The sequence below is a fragment of the Tupaia chinensis genome, unplaced genomic scaffold (genome assembly GCF_000334495.1).
Source record: "Tupaia chinensis unplaced genomic scaffold, TupChi_1.0 Scaffold000688_1, whole genome shotgun sequence".
Classification (NCBI taxonomy): domain Eukaryota; kingdom Metazoa; phylum Chordata; class Mammalia; order Scandentia; family Tupaiidae; genus Tupaia; species Tupaia belangeri.
The window spans coordinates 2,894,709-2,905,013 of record NW_006160211.1 but is presented as its reverse complement, the minus strand read 5'-3'; the positions used below and the strand labels follow the sequence as shown (position 1 = coordinate 2,905,013).

The window sequence follows — 10,305 nt, the reverse complement described above, 5'->3', positions numbered from 1 at the left end:
TTCCGATGAACTCATACACGAGGCTTGGGAATTGTAAGGGGAATTCTGCTGGGGCCAGGTTTTCTCTAGCTTTCCACAGAGCGATGTGAGAAGAGACTAGCCCCTTTGCTATGCCCCTAAATACTGAAACCTGCCTGTCGTTCTAACGTCATAGTAGCCATCTCGGCCTAGATAGGGGAACCAACCGGTCTGAGAGTCAATCAACCAGCTGAGGAGGTCGGAGAAGGAGGAAGGAGAGAGGTCGGGTTGCTAAGGGCACTGTCCACCTTCTAAATAACTTAAAAGCTACGTCCTTCTAGGGGGTCTTGAAATAAATTTCCTACTGCTTAAGCCATTTCAATAGGATGTTCTTTCCATAGCACTCAAAATGTATTCTGATAGAACATACTGTCCTCCTCTTCTAGGGTTAGGTTTTAAAATAGCTGAAAATAGTAATGTATAGAAAGATCCAGAAACAAATTGAACGCTCAACACATACTAGTTCTCAACTTGCTTCTTGAAACGTGTCGATCTTCGCTTATTCACATGAGTGCTTCACTCTATGTGGATTGACTCTTCTGCGAGGTTTTCCCTGGTTCCCCAAAACAGAACCAAGGACAGAAGTCCATTACCATCTTCCCGTATTCACGTAAGACATCATACACCTAAGGCTATTCCGAGCAGTCGGAATGGCGTTTAATTCAGACGACGAGCCCCGTCGGGCTGATGGTGGTACAGAAAACATATCATTGAACAGACTTGTCTTCCTGACTGTGTAAACCAATGGGGTCTAAATAAAATCCAACTCAGACTAAGAATCCCCCGAGCAGCCAAGTGCTCTGCATTTGGGATCTGCCTCGTTTCGTGGAAAAGCTGCTTTCTGTAAAGGAGAGACATATGTTCTAGATTACAGCACATGCATGTGAAGAAGGCACGCTTCCTCTGGAATTTCACCTCCTTCTTATTTCAGAAAGGCACCGCTTGAACCTTCCCTAGTCTACTCATCCCCCTAGGCTCCCAGATCGTCACATCACTGACTCCTCGTCATCATTTAAGTCTCAACCCAAATGTCACTTCTTCAGAGAGGCCCTCAGGGATTAATTACCCAACCAAAGTAAACTCCTGATCATTATTACCATCACATCCACAATCTCTATTATTCAACCTGTTCCTATTTGAATCTATTATACCACTCATTGCTCTCTGATATTTCCTTGTGTTGTAATATGTTTCTCTTAACTGGTTTCAATCCTGGCTGATTTTGATTTAATTAGTCTAGAGTAAGGCTGAGATATAGATATTTTTCCAAAGTACCCCTTAGTGATTTCTAATGTGCAACTAGATCTAAAAACCACTGGTTTAGGGACCAGCAGTTAGCGTAATGTCTATGTCACTGGACTCCCATGTAGTCAACCGTGGTTAGAGTCCCAGACCCGGTGGCTTCAACTCAAGCCATGTGGATGGGGTTGTGTGCCCAAGATCCAGAGAGGGGAATGGAGGAGAAAGGATTGTGGCATGGCCATCCCCCAGGGGTGATTTCTTGCTTTCTGTCTCTCTGTCTCTCTCTTTCTGGTGAGCACACACTCTCTATAGCAAAAACCTCTCAAAAAAAAAAAAAAAAAGACAAAAAACCCGCTGGTTTATATGTTTATCGGGTCGCTCCCAACACTAGACTGTAAGTTCCAAGAAAACAAAGAACTGGCCTATTTTGTTCGTCCTAGTCTCCCTGGCATCCCGAAGGGCACGTGGCACAGTGCAGACGTTAAGCTGAGACTTGTGGACAGACTGACTAATGGCGTTGTAACTGCTCCTGCATTTGTCTGCTCCCCCAGTAGGCTGTGAGCTTCTAGAGGACAAGCGCAGTGTCTAGCCCGCTCTGCAAAACATGAGTCACTCAGGAAAGTTCATTAAATAAATGAACGGTGAACCAACTGCATTGCGTGTCATAAAGAAGACAAAGATGAAACCAGATGTGGCCGCTGTCCTCGAAGAGCTTACAATGTGATTAAAAAGGAAAAAAAAAATGAGGTTGCTGTTAGACACACGAGAATGAGCCAAGTGTTGTGAAGAAAGAACAAAAGAGTTCAGAGGAGGCGGCAAAGATTGTTTCTTATTGGGGAAAGGAGAAATGAAACCAAGGAAGGCTTCATGGACGAGGTAGTAGCATTTGAAATGAGCTTTTTCTGGTGGATGGAATTTGGCTATTCAGAGAAGCATGATTATAGGGAGGAAGCATGGAGGGGGAAGCAAGAAGGTTATCCCAGGGTGAAGGAAGAACTGGGACCACAAACCTGCCCAGCTGGAGGTGGGTTGGGCCTGAAGTAACTGTATCAACAAGGAAAAGGGAAGGCAGTGTCACGACACCTCTCCAATCACAGAGCAAAGGGCTGGCGACAACGTACTGCCACTCGAGATGCTTGCTGAGGAAGTAGTGGCAACGGGCTTTCCTATTTGAGGGAATGGGTTGCGTGGGAGCAGGCGAGGAGCTGGTTTTCAGGAGTGGAGATGGCGACAGTGAGCACTATTCATGCACGTCTTGGCTTCAGTGGGTGGGGTGTGCTGGTAAGTTAGCAAGCGCTTTCTGTGCTAGTTCAGAGAGTAGGTGAGAGACCAGGATGGAGAATAGGGTTTAGGACTGACCCCCAATAGCAACAGTGATTGAAATCAAAGGGAAGAACTTCAGGGAGAAGTGAGGTGGCTGAACAATCAAATCTGAAAAACACTCACATGCAAGGAACAAGAATTTAGATTAGCAGAGAAGTGAGCCTTCAGAGATGTAAGAGGGAAACAAGATTGGTAGAGGTTACAACACTCAGGGAGCTGGGCTTGCCCTGTAGCCTCATGGTTTAAGAAGCCAGATCTCACATGGCCAACTATGCAGTTCAAATCCTGGCTCTGGCAGCTTGGAAAAACATGCTGGGTACATGTGCATGCATACCCCAAATCCCAACCAGGTGGAGAAATGGCAGAGACGGGGTCATGGCATTGACTTTTCCCCACTGTGGGTGTTTTCTCCCTCTTGATCTGTCTCTGGCAAGAGCATGCACCCTCTGGCAATTTATTTTTTAAGTGGAAAAAAAAATAAAGGCATTATCTCATGTATGCAAACATGGTTTCTATCATGAATAAAATAAACTTTAAATAAAAGTCAGGGGAATTTTATTGGTAGCAGGTTTGGTTTTTATTTTTTTTATTTATGTGCATATAGAAAAACTAAGCATGTTTGTGGGCAAAGGATCAATAAAGACAAGAAACAAGAGATGGAGGAAAGAGAATTACTCTCAGAACACAAGTCTTTAAAAAGTAAGAGGGAATGGGTGACCAGCAGTTGGCATAATAGCTATGTTGCTGGACTGCCATGTTGTTGACCGCAGTTCGAGTCCCAGACCCAGTGGCTTAAACTCACACTAGTGGCTTAAACTCACACAGGGTGCGTGTGCGTGCATGCCCAAGGTTCCGAGAGGAGATTGGAGGAGAAGGGATTGCGGTGTGGCCATCTCCTCTGGGGGTGACTTCTCACTTTTGTCTCTCTGTCTCTCTCTGTCTTTCTGGCGAGCGCATGTGCCCTATAGCGAAAACCTCTCCAAAAAAAAAAAAAGTAAAGGGGGAAGGGATAGGAGGTAATTAGGCCATCAGGGTGGAGCTTTCATGGATGGGATCAGTGTTCTTATAAAAGAGGCCAGGGAAAGGTAGCTAGCCTTCCCAGCCTGTGAGCACACACAGAAGAACCCTGTTGGCATCTTGATCATGAACTTTCCCAGTCTCTCTAACTAGAGGGAATGGATTTCTATTGTTTATAAGTATCCAGTCTCTGGTAATTTGTTATAGCAGTCCAACTGGACTAAGACAAATGAAGACACAGAGAAATTTTGATGTGGTAAGGAATGAGGTTGAAGAGCCAAAAATACATGCCTTCTCAGAAAAACAGGTGAGGTCACCTGTAATGAATAAAGAGACTGGTTGCTTAGGTTGAATGCTTTTCATTGAAAATGTACAAGCATGGAGCCAGCAGGTGGTGTGGTGGTTAAGGTGCTGGACTCCCACATGGCTGACCATGGTTCAAGTCCCAGATGTGGCAGCTTGCTTTCTCACTTTCTTTCCTTCTCTCTCTCTCTGTCTTTCTCTGATGATACACACACACACACACACACACACACACACATATATAAATTAAGAAATAAAATGAAATAAATAATTCTTTAAAAAGAAAGAAACACACAGGAGAGAGTAAAGAGTAAAATAAAATAAAAAAAAAAAGAAGGAAAGGATTTTCAAAGACAAGCAATGGCCTTGCAGCCATGGCAATGACTTAAGAGTAGACCCAGCCTGATCCCAGCCCCTCTCCTTTACCTCTGAGGGCTGGTCACCCTGCAAGTGGATTAGGAGTTGCCTGACCCTGATTGCCAGGCAAGCTGATGGGGAGAGAGGCCAGGGAACAGGCAGGAAGGGGTCAAGAGGCTGGTTTTCAAAGCCTTTCCATTAAGAACTTGGCTGTTTACACATATTTGCCATGACATGAAAGCTGATCCCATCTTATCTCCAAACTCAGTAGACAGTAGTACCACTTCTAAGAAACGGTGTTGTTACTGAAGTTTGAGAACTGAGCTTCCTTTTTTAAAAAAAAAAATAGTGTAACTAAGACCTCTAGAGATTATATGAATACTGATTCTCACTAAACACAATTTGCTTTCTTTAACATAAGAGTTCTCAAGAACCACATGTATATACATGTATCTCTAATACTCTTACCTGAACATTTGAATTTCTACTCCTTAGTGGGATGTCGGCACTTGAACAAATTTAGACACAGAAATCCCACATATATATATAGGATATTAAATTTAAACATTACCCTCTTCTTTTTTTTTAGGGAGTTTTTGTTTGTTTGTTTTGTGTGTGTGTGTGTATGTGTATGTGTGTGTGTGTGTTTGCTATAGGGTACATGCACTCACCAGAGAGACAGAAAGCAAGATGACCACACCACAACCCCTTCTCCTCTATTCTCCAGGATCTTGGGCACACATGTATGTACACACACACCTGGTGTGATTTTCAAGACACTGAGTCCAAGACTTGAACTGCGGCTGGCCACATGGGAGTCCAGAGATGTAACCTCTACACCATCTGCTGGCTCCTACCCTCTTCTTTTTAAACAAAGTAATTTAGTCTTATAGGCGATTTAAAAAGTGACAAGGTGAACTTTACCCATTTGCCCTGATATGGAGGGAAGAGAGATGGAGTTTGAGTTGGGAGTGAAGTATTAATCAACAGCAGCTCTAAACTCTGGGCCCAGTTCATTGTCCATCATGGAGCGGTTGCTATGGGCTAGGCCACTTCCAGGTTATTGTCAGCTCTACCATTTTATGAAGTCCTAGACCAAGGAGTAAGGTTTTGTTGTTGTGGGGGGGGGGGCATTTTAAGTTTTATTTTTAACTGACAAATAATAATTGTATTCATTTACAAGGTCCAATGTAACGTTTGGATATATGCATACACAATTATCTAATGAGGCTAATTGATGCCATCAATCACCTGATGCGGGGCTGGGCTGATCTTAATACAGCTCCGTAACTCCCTTCTAAACAGAGCTACAAAAGCCAGGCACTCAGGCTCTCCCAGTAACTGAAGAGTGAGTAGCAAGTGAAATAAAGCCAGGGTCACTGTCTACAGCCTTCCCCCGCACCACAACGCATACACAAGAGTACACTATCGAAACTTAACATATGATTACTGAGGAGCTCTGTAAACCATGGAAAGCCCATGTTTGCGCCCACGCGGGAAGCGCAGATACTGCTGCTACGTAATAGCGCTCTTTCTATCTTTCTGCCAGCTCTCCAGGGCCCCATCCATACCCAGCTTCACTGGTTTCAGAATTAGGAGTGAAATCTGTAGTGGAAAATCAAACAAAAGGATTTTTTTATTTTTAAAAGTGAAATTCAGATTGGAATCACATTTCGTCAGTAGGAACTTGTCTTGGAAGCCTGTTGGATGGTTTAGCTACCACGGCCCCTCGCTACACAAGTTCATGCTCCACCATAGAGGGTTTGAGAGCAATTCAGCACTTAAGTTTCTCCTCTCTTTTTTGACTCCAATACACACTGGGCGTTTTTCACATCCTGAAGAGCTTTAGCTCATGTGTGGGGACCAGAAAAGCACTGAAGCCACTGCCTGCCAGGGCCTCAGCAGTAGTAGCAGCCTGGTCCACAGCTTGCCCAGGAGGATCACCGCTGGGACTGTCCTCCATAAGCGTTTGAATTTCATTGATGTCACCAATAAGCAGGCGCTATGCATAGTTTCTTAGTTTCTCCTTTTTGATTTTAAAAGTCATTTCTGGGGACCAGCAGATGGCATGATGGTTATGTCGCTGGACTCCCACATAGTCGACTGCAGTTCGAGTCCCAGATCTGGCAGCTTAAAACACATGCCGGGTACATGTGCATGAGTGCCCCAAATCCCAAGAAGAGAATAGAGGAGAAGGGACTGTGGCATGGTCATCCCCTCTGGGAGGTGATTTCTTTTCTTTTTTTTCTTTTTTACTTTCTTTTTTTTGGAGAGGTTTTTTGCTATAGGGCGCATGCGCTCACCATATAGAAAGAGAGACGGAAAACAAGAAACCACCCCCCAGGGGGGATGGCCACGCTGCAATCGCTTCTCCTCCATTCTCCTCTCGGGATCTTGGGCATGCTCGCACACATGCCTGGTGTGAGTTTAAGCCACCGGGTCTGGGACTTGAACCGTGGTGGACTACGTGGGAGTCCAGCGACATAGCCATTATGCTAACTGCTGGTCCCTGGGAGGTGATTTTTTGTTTTCAATCTCCCTGTCTCTCAGCACGAACGCATGTGCCCTATCGCAAAAATCTCTCCTTCTCTCTCTCAAAAAAAAAAAAAAAGTCATTTCTGAAAGAAGTATTTTATTCGGGCAGGGATAATCCTGTCTAATACAGAAAATGAAATACACATATATACTCAAGCTCTAATAACACATTATGTTAAGATATCCCACCATCTGAAAATGTGTCCTCAAAGACAGTCTGATTCAAAATGACTTGAATAGAGAGTTCTCCAAAGATATAGGAATGGCCACTCAGCACATGAAAAGGTGCTCAGTGTCATGAACTATTAGGGAAACACAATCAAAATCACAATGAGCTATCACCTCACACCCACCAGGATAGCTACTATCCAATAAACAAATGAAAATAGAAAATAGCAAGTGTCGGAGAGGATAAGGGGAAGCTGGAGTCCTTGTGCACTCCTGGTGGGAATCTAAAATGCTGCGGCTGCTATGGACAGCAGGATGACGGAGCCCCAAACAGTTCAACAGAATTACTACGTTTCAACCATCCTACTCCGGGGCGTCCAAAAGAATCGGCTCTAACAGATACGTGTACACCAGGTTCACAGTGGCACTGCTCACAATAGCCAAGAAGTGACCCAAGTGCCCACAGAAAAAAACGAGTGTCACACGTGCACACCATGGAATATGATTCACCTTACAACGGAAGAAAAATCTAACACGTGCTATACAATGGATGAAGCTCGAAGACATGCTAAGTGAATTAAGCCAGTCATAAATAGACACATATTATATGACTGTGGTTTTTAAGATGTTTAGTCAAATTCCTGGAGCGAGGAAGTAGAGTGGTAGTTGCCAGGGGCAGGGAGCAGAAGGGAATGGGGAGTTACCCCTGCATGGTTCACGGTTTGAGTTTGTAAGATACAAAGAGTTCTGTAGACAGACAGTAATGTTAATCACACCATGATGTGAACCGTATATTCGAAAATGGCTAAAGCAGGAAAATGTATCTTGTGTGAATTCTATTACAATTTTAAAGTCTCTTTAAACCTTTGAGGCAGTGGCAAAGGTCAAGAATATGCTATGCTTTTCCTTATGCCACCAAGGGAGAAAAAAAAGACAGCAGAGGACCTATAGACAGTTACTCACTGGTATACAGACACTGAAGCGAAAACAGAGGGACACAAAACAGAATACAAACACCTCGATTACTCACTGTTGGTCTTTCTTTGCCATGAAGAAGCTAAGGTTCCTAAGTTAAGGTACCCGGTCAAGGAGTAGAGAGCCATGGTAGGGCTCACAGGCAGCTCTGCCTGACTCTGAAGCTTGGCCCTTTCACTCCTAGGCATTCTTTTCTTCTACCCACAGTAGTCCTTTGTGAACAGGCTTTGTGCTTTGCCTATACAGCTTTCAGACTTTAAAGTTGGGCTGTCTTCTGAAGCAGGCTAAAACTGTCAGTCAACTGAACACATTCACGACATGCCCACCAGATGAGGCCCAGGGACGCCCTGAAGTATAGGAGTCATGTTTCCATTCAGCCATTGGCCATATGGCAGGAACAAAAAAATTATACAATGAAAATTTCAGTGTTGGATGTCTCCCTTTAAAGCCACCGAATACTCTGAGCAGAAAGCATTATGTCTTTCGCTATTTCATATGGCCACTAGAAGTGGGAATAGTCTCATTTTACTGTGTAGGAACAGATTCATCTTTTTTTCCAAATAGTTTACCGTCATAGTTACTGATCTGCTGTTACTCACTAATGTGCTGCTTCAAGCTGGAATTTAACAATTAAGGAAATGTTTTGTGCTGTGCAGAAAATAGGCACCTTTTAGCGGGTTTCAGAAAGATAGCAGGGGGCCCTCTTGACTCTACATGCCTATTAGCCAAGGTTTCATTTTCTTACTCTTGTGTGAAATACGCACAAAAGAGTAATGCGGATGGTCTACACATCCCCAAACAAAGCAGGGTGTGGGCATTAACCAGTGAATTCAGCCTGTAGTATAGAAGGGTAAGCCCTGTTCTCATTCACACAGCCCAGATTCCCAACTTCCTGCTTCATTTCATGACACACAGCCTTTTCATAGAACTCTGCTAAGGGCTTTCTGAATAAAAAATCTGCCCTAGGTCTTCTCTCTGGGAAAATCACCTTTACATATTTTACTTTCGGACGCAAACAGAAAGCGGGACTATGGAACCCGTGGTGTGACTTGTTTTGCCCATAGGTTTGATTAAATTCAGTGAATCCGTGGTTTCCACGCCTGCGACACTCTGCCTCTTAGACGGGGTGCAGATTGACTTTAATGAGAGGTCATCTCTGAGAAATAGACATTTTTTCCTTTAATACCTACAAAAGCTTCCAACCTCTGAAAATGTACTCCTCAATTTTGAGAAAACCTAATCCAGTCCATAAACGTGGCATTTCGAAAAACCAACAAACTCTATAGCATTTCATAACTGAGGATGACGAAAAAGCACAAGCACATGTATGTACTCTCGCTAGCATGTTTAATGTGCAAGAACCTATATGAGAATTTATGAGTGTCCAAATGTGGTATTTTTATTATTTTTTACTCCACTATAAGCAGTACTTTTTTCTTGTAAAATATTATTTCTTTTCATTATTAAAAACTCAAAAAAAAACCCTTTGATCAATGACTCTGGACTATGGGCTGCTTAACTGTACTTTCTATTGAAAATTCAAAGCTTAATTTTTAAAATCATGCTCCTCTGGAGTATTAAACTCTTCTCTTACCTAACCTGCCAAAGAAATCTCACACACAATGTCAGTTCTAAGCTGCTAGACCTATTTATTGCACTTTTACATATCATTCATAAATATGAACAAGTCGTGGTCCCAGACTTTCAATAAAAGCATCCGGTGCTCAAGAAAATCCAAGATTAAACATCGTGTTCTGATTGTACTACTTCCATAAAGCTATGGTATATATGAGTAAGGAAACAAGCCAGTCGCACTTTCGTATTTTATCCCTCATAGAGGTTAGCATCCACCTTGACCTAGAGATGAATAAAATCCACATACCCATAAAATCCATACACACACACACACACACACACACACGCACGCACTAGTATCTAATTCCAGACAGGTTACTGTACCTACACCCACCTCGCTCCTTTGCACAGGATTCAACTTCAGGGTAAGACCTACTGGCAAATGGTAGCAGCTTCTGAGGTTATCCTGCAAGCTGCTTCGCGGAGCAGAGGGAGGAAGACACCGTTTTTTTAATGGTAAATACTGCCCCTTTCATACGCAATTCTAGTCTTTGTTGGCAAAATCCGGGTAGGAAAAGACTGAACCCTCAAAAAAGCCAAATCACAATCACTGTGTTGCGACACGGAAGACACCCCAGCGTAGTGTGCAAGAGAGAAATGGCAATGAGCATTTTATACCATTTACACCCTAAACCAAGGGGACTGCGACGCTCAGACGATCAGACCACAGCTCCAAAGCCCCAGTGGATTTCAACTCAGCCCTGCTTTTCCTCCAAGAGAACTGTGCAAACC

The 10,305-nt window shown here is 43.5% G+C and overlaps 1 protein-coding gene across 3 annotated transcripts in view; it reads right to left on the bottom strand.

The window, feature by feature from the left end:
- GNG2 (G protein subunit gamma 2) overlaps positions 1-10,305 on the bottom strand; it is a 150,173-nt gene that overhangs the window by 139,482 nt on the left and 386 nt on the right. The window contains exon 1 of one of the 3 annotated variants that reach the window (XM_027776628.1): positions 9,908-9,996. The exons of the other annotated variants lie outside the window; for them this stretch is intronic. The gene's annotated coding sequence lies outside the window, so the exon portion shown is untranslated. Of the gene's footprint in view, positions 1-9,907; positions 9,997-10,305 lie in introns of those variants that run through there. 3 annotated transcript variants of the gene reach the window in all.